This window comes from Mustela putorius, unplaced genomic scaffold (assembly GCF_011764305.1).
Source record: "Mustela putorius furo isolate JIRA1106 unplaced genomic scaffold, ASM1176430v1.1 tig00000382_pilon_pilon_pilon, whole genome shotgun sequence".
Lineage (NCBI taxonomy): Eukaryota > Metazoa > Chordata > Mammalia > Carnivora > Mustelidae > Mustela > Mustela putorius.
This window is the reverse complement of record NW_025421367.1, coordinates 3780963-3793944: the sequence shown is the minus strand read 5'-3', so window position 1 is coordinate 3793944 and position 12982 is coordinate 3780963. Positions and strand designations below refer to the sequence as shown.

General features: G+C 40.8%; 1 protein-coding gene across 1 annotated transcript in view; it reads right to left on the bottom strand.

Moving 5' to 3' along the window:
• SPARCL1 (SPARC like 1) overlaps positions 1-12105 on the bottom strand; it is a 47605-nt gene extending 35500 nt beyond the window's left edge. Inside the window, exon 1 of the mRNA XM_004756111.3 lies at positions 11720-12105. The gene's annotated coding sequence lies outside the window, so the exon portion shown is untranslated. The remainder of the gene's footprint in view (positions 1-11719) is intronic.
• Between the last annotated feature and the right edge of the window lie 877 nt (positions 12106-12982).

Sequence of the window (12982 nt, the reverse complement as noted above, 5' to 3'; positions counted from 1 at the left end):
GCTGTTTCTTCCCCCACTCATTCCTTTCTCCTACTAAGTAAGTATAAGCCTATATAAGCCTTAAACTTTAACTGTTTAAGGAGCCAGCTCCTGGTTACATACGGATAGATCTTTTTCTCCTGTTAACCTGTCTTTTGTCAGTTTAATTTGCAGGCCCCAAACACTGAACATAAGAGGATAGAGGAGAAAGTGTCTCCTCCTCTGTAGTGCCTTACCTGGAGCACATTCTTCTTTTTATTTTTATTTTTTATTTTTTTATTTTTTTTTAAGATTTTATTTATTTATTTGACAGAGAGAGATCACAAATAGGCAGAAAGACAGACAGAGAGAGAGATGAGGAGAACATTCTTCTTTTTAAATGGAACATAGCAGTCCTCATCTTTGGAAAGAATCTAAAGCTACACGGTATTCAAATGTGATTAGCACTCAATAAAAGATGGTTCTGCTGATATAATCATAAGATTTGAAAGGTGGATTGAAGAGTTTTAGAAAGAAATATGGGCTGGTAGCTCTGGGAGTATTTTGTATTGGAACACGACTTTTTTTTTTTTCCACTTTAAAGTACTCTCCCATTTTGCTTTTCATGCAATCTCCAGAATGTTAGGACACCAGGATTAATCTGGAACCTTAGGAAGTAAATTAATCTCTCTGTTCTTTCCTCCTCTATTTTGTAGTCCTTTCCTATGCCAAAGGAAATCCAATTCATTAACTGAGGCTGACTGAACATTGTAAACATCTGTTCTAAAACCACTGTTTTGGGGTAGTTAGTCCGAGCATGTAGAAAGTTGCCTAATCAAGAGTAGTTTAGGGGCTCCTGGGTGGCTCAGTGGGTTAAGCCTCTGCCTTCAGCTCAGGTCATGATCTCAGGGTCCTGGAATCGAGCCCTGCCTGCATCAGGCTCTCTGCTCAGTGGGGAGCCTGCTTCCCTCCCTCTCTGCTTGCTTCTCTGCCTACTTGTGATATCCCTCTCTGTCAAATAAATAAATAAAATAAAAAAAAAAAGAGTAGTCTAATTAGCCACATTGAAATGAAGTTGTATTTTGGATGAGCAACACTATATAAGGGAGTCTGCTGTTAATTCTTTTTGGACAATGACTATTTTCAATAGCTTCATGGCACTAAAATGTACATACTACATCAATAACTATGCTATGGATCTTTCGAGATATTAGCCCTGTTATCAAGATGCTGGGAAGTGTGAGGTGACTCAGCCACCTCCAGCCAGGATTACAACCTCAGGCCTTATTTGGCCACCATCCAAATACCGAGGATTTGGGAAAAATAAAACAAAGAACCAAACATAAAATAAGCATGGGCTATTGTCTGTCACCTTGTGGGAAAAGAAAAGAAGTTAATCATATCCAGAGCTCAGACTATAGTAAACTTCTGCTCTCCTATCCACAGTATTTTTCAAAGTATAAGAAACCATTTGCTTTTGAAATCACTTTCAATTGCTTTCAGATTATAAGGAGGCATCAATAAGCTGTTTTTATCAGTAAGCTAAAACCATACTCCTCCCTTGCCCCCATAGGTATCTAAGAAACTATTAAACGCAAAATCACTGGGAGTTTAAATGAAAAGTTTTCCCAGTTTATGGGATGCCCGGGTGGCTCAGTGGGTTAAAGCCTCTGCTTTCGGCTCAGGTCATGATCCCAGGGTCCAGGGATTGAGCCCCACATCGGGCTCTCTGCTCAGCAGGGAGCCTGCTTCCTCCTCTCTGTCTGCCTACTTGTGATCTCTGTCTGTCAAATAAATAATAAAATCTTAAAAAAAAAAAAAAAGAAGTTTTCCCAGTTTAAAACAAAAGCTTCCAATATCTACCTATTTATATTTTAGGAAGTTGCTGAAGAGTTTCCTGGGAAGAGCTTAACCTGCGCTCCACTATGAGGTCCTCAAAGGTTACTGTAATGTGCTGACATTGGGGATCAGGGAAGAGAAAGAGAGGGAAAGAAGAAGAGGGTTCAGCATTCGTGTTTTGAGTCTACTGAACTCCCAACAGAATGCTGCATGGATTTAGGGTTAGCTCCAAGTTGTTTGGTTCCCAATAACGCGTTGAGGGGACCCTCTGAACTAATGGCTTGAGAGTTAAAAACGATTCCAGTGAGCTAAGAGAACATGAAGGTCTGAGCAAACATGGTGTCTTAAAACTAGTTACAGGTTTTCATTCACCTACAATCACCATCAATTATTCTGACTTTTGTAAATCTCAGTCATCCTTGCTCCTGGCTCCCTATCATATTATTTAGATGATTAGGTAACTGAAGTTGAGTCAACTATAGTAAAAATGTTTTCCTGGGGGCGCCTGGGTGGCTCAGTGGGTTAAGCCACTGCCTTCGGCTCAGGTCATGATCTCAGGGTCCTGGGATGGAGCCCCGCATTGGGTTCTCCGCTCAGCGGGGAGCCTACTTCCCCCCTCTCTCTGCCTGCCTCTCTACTTGTGATCTCTCCGTGTCAAATAAATAAATAAAACCTTTAAAAAAATGTTTTCCGGGACTCCTGGGTGGCTCAGTTGGTTAAGCAGCTGCCTTCGGCTCAAGTCATGATCCCAGCGTCCTGGGATCGAGTCCCACATCGGGCTCCTTGCTCGGCAGGGAGCCTGCTTCTCCCTCTGCCTCTGCCTGCCATTCTGTCTGCCTGTGCTTGCTCTCTCCCCCTATCTCTCTGATAAATAAATAAAATCTTTAAAAAAAAAAATGTTTTCCTGTTGGAGGTATTTTAGAGTCATAAAATGGTGAATCTTATCTTTGTTTATATATTTATATTAACTTTATAGATGGGGCACTTTTAAGCGAGCCTATAGTAATTTTATCTTATTAAAAAAACCCCATTGCTCCACTCATATCTAATGAAAAACCTAATAGATAACTGGATGCTCCTTCTAAAAATTTTGCCCATTTTTTGGGGGGGTAAGCTGCAAATCTAGATTTTATACATATTCTATGACTCCAGTGATTTGTAGTAGTGATAGATACTTGATTAGAACTTGGTTAAAATTTTTATTGTTTCAGCAATTATAGACTTATGCCAACCAGGTACTTGGAAAATATGTATTCCCACAAATGACTATTTTGAGAACCGTCTCTGTTTATCTTATTTAGGGTTCAGAATTTGGGATGACCCTTATTCCAGCAGCACTGCAGTTTCTCATTATCCACAAGTGAACAGGTACCTGAAAGGGCGGCACAGGACACTGAAGATATCAGGAACAGATTATAGGAGGATACTGGGTTTTATAACTCACTTTTTTTTTTTTTAACATATTCCAAATTCAATTAAAAAAGTCATCTTGCTGAATCAAAAATGTGTGTGTGCAGAGTGGCTCACAATTTGCTTTGCCCAACTTATGGATGCTTGAGAAAATCCTGAGGAACTCCAGCATCAGATATAAAAATATTTTTCCTTTTTATGAGCATGGGAGTCGTGATAGATTATGACCACCATTTCTACTCAAGGCAAAAGAAGGTCACTGCAACCTTTCTAAACAGTTGCCTAAGAGAAGGCAGAACACAGGCACACCCGCAGCTTGAAGCCTCTTTGTTTGGCTTCCTCTTATATCAAAAGGATTGGCTTTCACCCTGGGAGAGGTTGTAATTGGATTTTAGCATGAAAGGAGGTTGTAATTAGATTTCTCAGCAGGTCTACAAGCTCTGTCGCTGGAAAAACAAGGAAAGGGCCCTGGGTATCCTTTCCTCTGGCTGGGAAGGTAGCCCAGCCGAGCCCAAAGGGACTGGACTGAAAGGCACAGCAAAATAGGTCATGGGTGTGTCAGCCACCCCAGATTGATGGAGCTATGTCAGCTCTGGCCTCTACGACCAATGCCTGGTCCTTTAGATGGAGGGTGGAAAGCAGTGCACGTGACAGCTAAATATGGCTTGGAATGCTGCTTTGTTAGGAAATACTTCTGAATGGAACTCTCCGACTCTTGGTCTCTCTAGCTCCTGATATCCAGAAATTTCTGTCTCTTGGAGAAGGGAAGGGAGCCTAAAGTTTGGTACTCCCTAGAATGTCACTCTCCATCTAGATTTAGGAGTGAACTTACACAAACCAACAGAATGTATTCTGGGTCCTCTGATTCATTTTGGGTTCTTATTTGTGACTGGTTGCATTTCAGTTTCTAGGATCTTTTCTAGAGGTTTAAATTAGAATAAGATTGGGTCAGAGTAGACTTTTGTATTTCAGTTTCAGTTTCTATAGTTTGGTAGGACATTCGTTCAATTGATTCATTTGATACACTAATTAAATTAAAATTTAATTTAAATTAAAACTTAAAAAAACTTAAAAAGATAAATTGTATTTTTGAAGTTCTGTATGTTCTCTCGTGGCTTAAATCTACCTGTTTGAACCATCTCTCTCCACTGGGTACTCCTTGTGTCACTATATACCTCTTCTCTCTCTTTATCTCCCTTCTCTTTTATTTTCTCTTAAGCAGTAACAATCTGTCTGACCACTGCACTAGGAACGGGTACATAGTTATCCATTCCTCTAAGGGAGGAACAGGGTTGGAATCTACTCTTTTCTATCTCTTCTGCTGACCATGTAAATAACTCCTTAGAAATTTTAATGCCGGTAGTTAACTGTTTGAAGTGAATTTCCCTCATGTTGCCTGGAAATCCCCAGGCAGCTGAGCTGCCCCTTCTCTCCCAGGATGTTGGTTCCTTCACAGGCAGCTTCAGCCAAACTTACAGGTCCTTCCCCTTACCCTAGGCCAAGGAAACTAAAAAAAACCTTCCTTCAGCATTACTGGTTTTCAAGGCAGATTATGACTATTGATCTGTTCATCTTACCTTGTCTAAAGTCCAACAAACTGAGAAAGACACATCATATATACCCTAGAAAAAAGAAAGGTTTGCTTTGACTGTTTTCTCTATTTTGTTTTTCTTCTTACGCTTGGCATGTTGTTTCTTAGACCATGTACATCCGTGCTTCTAGATAAGGCCAGGTAGATCTTCTGCTGAATTCACTTATGTCAGAGGAAAACTGTAGGCTGCTATTTTTAGTAATTATTAAAACTATGGAAGGGGCGCCTGGGTGGCTCAGTGGGTTAAAGCCTCTGCCTTCGGCTCAGGTCATGATCCCAGGGTCCTGGGATCGAGCCCCGTGTTGGGCTCTCTGCTCCGCAGGGAGCCTGCTTCCTCCCCCCTCTCTCTCTGCCTACTTGTGATCTCTCTCTCTGTGTCAAATAAATAAAATAATTAAAAAAAAAAACATAGAAGAATTTCCTTTCAGGGAAATGTAGTAAACAAAATGATTATCCTAGGTATTTCATAATCAAACTCAAATGGATCCCTTTCCTTCACTCAGTCTTTATAAGATAGCCAAAGGCTTTGTTATTAGAGAGGAAACCCTTCAGTCACCCTTCAGTTACCCTTCAGTTACCCTTCAGTCATTTCGGCTGACATGTGCCTATGGTTACCTGATCCAGAGTTAACGCTGATGTTTCAGGGCTTTTAAGGTATTAATGAGTCTCTTGGGAGAGCTCTGTAGCTTGACGTTACAGTTATCTGGAGGATTAAAAAAAAAGATTCTCTTCTATTTTGAGTTCTCTGCTGAGTCACCGTCTGCATCAAGGTGTCCCAGCCCTGTGAATGATACAGATTTTCTGGAGCTCTGACTTTCAACTGGCTGTCATTCTTCCTAACCCAACCTACTACCGTGTGGGGCCAAGTGAGGGTTAAACATGGTTAATGCCAGTTGGGGCATTGAGTCTAAGCAGAATTTGACAGAGATGGTAAAGACACGCATTAAACATGAATCAAGCAGGGGGAAAAACATTTAGTGCTCAGGGAAGAGGGCATCATGAGGAGAGTTGCTTAGGATTTGCATTTCCCATCGTTCTGCTCTTTGCTCTCACAGGAGCTGGCCTTCTCTCTGTTCCTCAAATAGCCCATGATCCTCCTTGCTACAGGGTCTTTGTCCAAGGTATCACAGAATTCTCTTGCCAGCTCCCACTCATCCCAACACCACCACCCAACACACACACATAGAGGGGCATACAAGCACACACACGGAGACACCAGAGAGTAACAGCCATTTAGCTTTAGATCAGGGAAAGCCATCACTGACCTTCCACAGGGGTCAGGCTGCTTACATACTTTCTTAGAACGAAGGTGCTTTGTCCTCTTAACACTTAGTTCAGCACATAATTTTTTAAAAAAAAAAAAATCATTTATTTATTTATTTATATAGAGAGAGAACACAAGTAGGCAAGAGGCAGGCAGAGAGAGAGGGGGAAGCAGGCTCCCCATGGAGCAGAGAGCCCCATGTGGGGCTCGATCCCAGGACTCCAGGATCATGACCTGAGCCAAAGGCAGAGGCTTAACCCACTGAGCCACTCAGGTGCCCCAGCATATTATATATATATATATATATATATATATATATATATATATAATATTCAAATATACTGTTAATTTTTCACCCCCAGAATTATGTTATGAAAAGGAGGGATTTGCCTTATATTCTAATGCTTCTGAGATCTCTCACATTAAAGACCCCTGTCTCAATGACTTCATTTTGAACAGCAAAGTACCATTTCAGGAAAACAGCCTGAAATGATCTCAAGCAATGCTTATTTTTGTCATGCTTAAGGCGGTCATCTTCACAATAAAAAAAGGAGATAAAGGTATTTCAAGCAGATGTGGTAATTATTCTTGAGGCATGATTTCATTATTGCAAGTGTTAGAACTGCAGTTTTAGAAAACCACACCTTACAGACTCAAGTGGTTTCAAATAAGTCCTTCTGATGTGGGAAACAAAGGCAAAAGAGAAATTAAATTTCTTTACTTCTCACAGCCCATTGACAAATCCTTGAAACAGGCAGAGTGACATTGCTATAGGAACTCAACTGCCTTAATGTAACACTTCGGTAAGGACAAAAGGCAATCTTAGCCTGACCCCCCCAGGATCCTGTAAGTCTACTTTAACATATAAAAATTCCTTTGGAAACTTCCTCTATCTCTCCTCTTCAAGATACATGTTGGCAATCATACTCAAAGCACATGGACCCACCGATATGCATCTGAAGGGTCTCATGACTGAGACTTTGTTTTTACTAAACAGTAATAAATGACCTTTTCCTAATAATAGCTGGCCCCCTCAAGGTCCTGGAAACCTTGTTTTCAAAATACCTTGGAGGCTTGTGTTATCCCTAAGCCCCAACCAACCTGGAAGTATATAATAATCAGCCACTAGTCATGACCCCACTGCAGCTCTTTCTGCCCAAGGTCCTGTCCCCGTGCTTTAATAAAACCAGCTTTTTGCACTGAAGATGTCTCAAGAATTCTTTCTTGGCCCTTGGCTTCGAACCCTAAGATCTTTCCCACAACACTTGAAAGAGGGCTGGGAAAAGCAATAAAGTAATTAATACATAGAGACCATTACCATAGAAAGAATTCATGCTTGGGGATCCAACTTGCATCATTGGCAGATTTTTGAGAAGTGTATTATAAACAACTTGCAGAAAGATGATGATGCACTAGTCTGTATTAGAAAATTACAGAGTGGGTTCAGTGAGTACATCTTAGGCATCTTAAGTATACATTACAACATGCTCTCCATTTGTGCATTTAGATCCTTCGTGCATTTAGGCCTTTGGCTGAGGATCTTTTCATTAGAAAAATAAAGATGGCTTTGTATTTGAGGTCACCTTGTGCACAAGCACTTGGGCATAAGCACTTTTTATTAATGTGATGATTTGTTGAATGACAGTCTCCCTACCTACACAGTAAGAGCCACCAGAGCACAGCCTCTCTCTCTACTCACTCCTGCAGCTCCTCTGGCATTTCTCGTGGTACGGAACATTGAATACAGGAATTGTTTGAGACAAAAGATTACTTGTTTACATAATTGCGTGGCATGGACAACACTGGAGAAACTAAAACAGAAATTTTAATATAAAGCATCCTAATAAAAGCTAAGATATTTTAATAACCTTTTATTCTTCTGCTACTCAAAATGAGAATTTTCTTTATTCTTTATAAATGTAAGAACCCTTCTTTCTTTTTTTTTCCTCTTCGGGCATTCAGTGGTTCACATTTATATGATGATAATTCTGAGGCCTGCGCTCATTACAGTTACTCATTGGGAAATTCCGAGTTGGAAAAAAACTATTGCTCTCAGAGTTAGACACAGCGATGAAAAGTATTAAAAGAACTACGACTTACTGAGCACTTACACCCATGCTTTCAGTTAATCCTTCAGCAGTCTTAGGAATCGCTGTTATGCTCATTTAACAAACAGGGGAAATTGAAGCCTGGAAGCCCAATAGTCAACCTTGACCACTGGTCAAGCCCTGGAATAAGAGCCTTACACGCACAACCTCATTCGATTCCCACAACAGTTTTATGTCTCTTATTAGCTTTGTTTTACGGATGAGAAGACAGAGGCAAGGAGATAGAAGACTAGAGTGCCAGGCGTGAGCCCAGGCAGGCTGCCCCAGGATTCTCCCGGATAACCATTCTGCTGTGGTGTGTCGTGAAGAAGGGAGGAGCCAGTGGGAACTAGGAAAATGGATTTATTCTGGCTGTGCAGTGTGTGCTACGAAGGGAGGTTATTTCTTTCTTCCTTTGCCTTCCCATTTGTTTTCCCCCCTGCGCTCCCGAGGAAACTGGTCACTGTTTCGCTAGCTGTCTTGTTCATTTTCTTAGCATCGATTCATTGACTCTCTAAAGGAAACGTTTAGCTCCTGCAATTGGTGTACATAAGTGGGTTGCATAATAGGAAGGAAACAAGCCAGGACTGGAGACTTCTTTTCTAAAGAAGGATTTTAGAGCCGACTAAGAGTTATTTCACAGACTGGGTCATGAAACTCGAGTCTCTCTATACCCTTTCATTGCTATGACGACAGGCTGCTCCTGCTACATGTAGCCAGAAAAAGCAGCTGACATTTCAATGCGAGGAGCATAGGGGAGAGGTTTACAATAACAAAAAACAAAACCCAAACCCTTTCGTTTGAATTTCAGTTAGAAAGGGGAAAAAATATCCCCAGGACATGCCCAAACCCCTATTCTCGCCTTTAGAAAAAATAAGAAAGGAGAAATATTGGGGGCCTTCTCCCCTGTCCAACTAGGCCAACGAAACAAAATTGACTGCAAAGCAGCATTTCGACTCTCTCTCTCTTAATGGCACTCTGAAACAGAAAACTCCCTTTGGTTTGGTTTGACTGGCCATTAAGAAGCAACTAATTGATGAAAGAGTAAAAGACGGTAATAAATACTTCACATCGAGCCCCTCCACCCCAGGGGAGTACAACAGAGTCAGATTTATTTTTGTATTACTTTGGGTAAAAAAAGAGAATTCAAAGAATATTTCCTCCCCGATCCCCCATTTTGTTAGCAGAAAAATCACTTCAAGGGCCTAATTGAACACTTTCTCCTGGCATGCCCTTCTGTCAGGTGCTGTACTTAGTATTTAAAAAATACCTCATTTAATTCCCACAACAAGAATTTGTGGGTATTATTTGTGGGTATTATTTGTGGGTATTATTATTGCTACTTGCTTTATAGATGAGTCAGTAAAAGACTTTGAGGGAAAACCTACAGTAAATTCCCTCCTTACAGAGTTCTCTTCGGGACATATAGATAGGGTAGTGTGTTCTTATTAGCTATGACTGATTGATTACTTCATATTGCACCAGGCATAGCTGTTTTCTTGACTTAATGTCACCACAGATCTCTGAGGTGGCAACTAATTTTATGACCCTAATTTCCACAAATGAGAAGCCTGAGGCTCAAAGATTCATTTGCCCGAAGTCACAGGGCCTAGCAAAGCCCAGATGGAAACCAGGTCTGTATGTTTCCAGAGCCCCGATCTGACTCGCTTTATTAAACCATGTCCCTACAATCAGTCAAGACCACACACTCTGTTCCCCAGAATTCTGTCCATCTTTTGGTGCCTAAGACAAAACCCAGGCTGGCCCCCGCTGGTACTACCACTGCAAGCTGAGCCTTTGGTGGAAGATGCCCGGTGGGCCTGTATGAGCCAGACACCCCAGCTTCGCCAGGCATCTCTTAGACTGGCAGGCCAACTGCGGAAGTTCCTCTTGGTTTAAGGGGCCCCTTTCTCCTTCGCTGAAGGTTGTTCCAGAAAGATATGTGGAGGGAAAACTGTAGTTGTTTTTGTTCTTTTTGGTGGAAAATGATTCCTAACACATTTTGGAAATTGTGCTAAACTTGAATAGCAATGCTTGTGTACTGTTACAAATTAATGGAATAAAAATGACAAGCTGTCAAGAGGAAATGAAATGAATAGTGTTCGGCATTTTCTAGAAACATCGCCCTTCATTTCCATCATCACTGTTTTTTTACGTAGTTGATAAGTGGAGCTGCACATGAGGAAGACTGGGAACTGAATCCCAACAGACCTGGAAAAGAAGCCTCAGTAACTGCTGAGTGGCTGTACAGAAATTCCATAAAAGAAAGAAAAGGGCAAGATTCTTTAATAACATGTACGTATTCTTTTGGTTGACTGGACAATAAGTGGATGAAATAGACTGCTCTGCTTTGCTAGGTCTTGTTGAATGAACAGAAATATAAACTTAAGTCTTTCCTAAGGAGACTGTCTTTTTTTTTTTTTTAAATAGTCAACGTTAACAGTAGTCATTACCATCAAAGTTTAGGTGAATAAGCTCTGAACTGAAAAAAAGTTGGCATCCAAGAGAAAGGGGAGAATTAAAAAAAAAAAAAAAAAAAAAAGATTTCTGCTGAGTTGGACTGAGTGAACATTTCTATTCCGTGTACTTAGGCTGTGGGCCAGAAGAAAGCTCAGATACAATGCCAAGGTGACATACTTAACCTCTTTGCAGATTAAAGGCAGTGCAAAAGAGATACTCTTTCTGCAGTACCTCTTGGTTAGAGTATCAGCAGCATCAATCTGCAGTTGAAAGCATGGTTTTCTCCTGCAGGGGGACTCTAATACCTGGGAGAATGAGTGAGCGTGACTTGCATTATTGCTTTTCATTTCAACAGAGCCAGAAATGACAGTACCTCACGCTAGAGGAGTTACCAGAATCTCCTTAGCTCTTCGGCTCCCCTCTCTCCCCTCTCCCTCCCCAAATAAGACATCATTACGAATTAGAAAAATTTTATGTGTGCGCATCTTTAAAAAATGGTAGAAGGAGACAAGAGATAATTAGTCGTAAAAGTATAAAAGGGAGTTAAGAAATGAATAATAGTCATAATAATTAAAAAATAATCAAAGATCATAGTAGGATAGGGATTTTCCTACCTTTTGGAAAAGGAAAATGTTCCATTTCTACATTGCTGTTAGGTACAGACTAGGACAACGATGGTTATGAAATAATTTCAGGTAATTTAAACATGGAAAACGCTTTGATTTGAAAGTTTAAAAGAAACCACATCCCTTATTTATTTAATATATTTAGCAAAATATTTCTACAAAACCCATTCCCAGATTCAGACGTCATCAAGATCTAAATGCTAATGTGACCAGCAATGGTTCTACATTTGTGTTTGTGGGCGACATTAAAAACCATCATTTATTACAATTTACTATTTAATCTTGGAGAAGAAAAGGAAACATGAATATGAGAGTTAAACTTGCCTATTTAGCTTTTCTGTAAATCACACAAAAGGATTTTTGTGTTTTTTTTGGTAAATAAATGGCTTTGTACTAGGAAAAAAATTTTAGACATCTTCATCAGATCATACAAATTAGTATAACAAATGTAATGAGATGATACAGTAAACTTATAAAAATTTACCTTCAGGGATGTGACTGGACCCAGAGCCTTGATGTAAAATTGGACTTGAATCTCCTCTTTGCACACAGCCAGGAAGTAAAAGTTCGATAAATAGCCAAACTCTTTAAAAAATCTCTTCTCTCGTTAGCTCTGCTTCTCTTCCCAGAAGCACACTGAGCCTGCTGGAGTTGAAATTCTGCTGCTCTGTCAACTAGTTGGGGTCTGAGGTGACAGACAAATGTGGAGGTTGGCAGCGGGTGTGTTTCAGGCTGTCACCGTTTTTGTTGCAGATTCCTGCAGTTCTCCGGCAGGCTGGCCTCTCGGAGGGCGCGAGGAGCTTTCCAGCCTGTGCAAGCCAACCGGGAACGAGCTCATCCCGCCTGAGACGAGGGGGTTAACAGTCCTCTCCTCTAGCTCTTGTTCTCAGAGGCTAATAACTTGGCCAGAACAGAAGCACGTGGCTCTTTATGCATTTTTTTTCCTTTTTCAAACAACTCTAAAAAGCAAGCAGGATCCCTTTTTTGGGGATTTTTATTTTAAGACTTTGAAAAGAAACTCTGCTGTTATTTCTTCTTAAAGGAAATTGGGGGGTGGGGGTAAGGGAAGGGGAGAAGAATAATTACAGCAGATGCGTTTTTACACTGCTTAATTGGAAACTGTTCTCACGAATACAGTCTCAGTTTTAATAGAAGCGGGACACCTCAGATACTTTCCATTTTCTTTAAACGACCTTCAGAAACTTCTGGATAGATGAAGCATCACTTATTCATATTATACATCACTTGGATGCCAGTTCAGAAATGGTGCAGTTCATGTATCATTATTCCCCCAACACGACTCTTTACTAAAACCCTCTGTACAAGGACTGGTTTAGGAGAAGAAGTTTTCTCATGAAATAGACTAGTGTTACCCATGTAAAAAAAAATTTGTTTGACAGAGAGAGATCACAAGTAGACAGAGAAGGCAGGCAGAGAGAGAGGAAGAAGCAGGCTCTCTGCCGAGCAGAGGGCCCAATGTGGGGCTCGATCCCAGGACCTGGGATCATGACCTGAGCCGAAGGCAGAGGCTTTAACCCACTGAGCCACCCAGGCTCCCCTACCCATTTATTTTTGATTTGGCTTTAGGGTTATTTATATAGGCGTCTACTCTGTTCTACTGCTACTTCTACCTTTATTGTACATTTATTACGTGTCAGACACTGTGCTACCAGTTTTTTTATGCATGATTTCAGTTGATCCTCTTAAGTCTATATGAGGTGAGTCGAACTGTGATCCCATTTTGGGG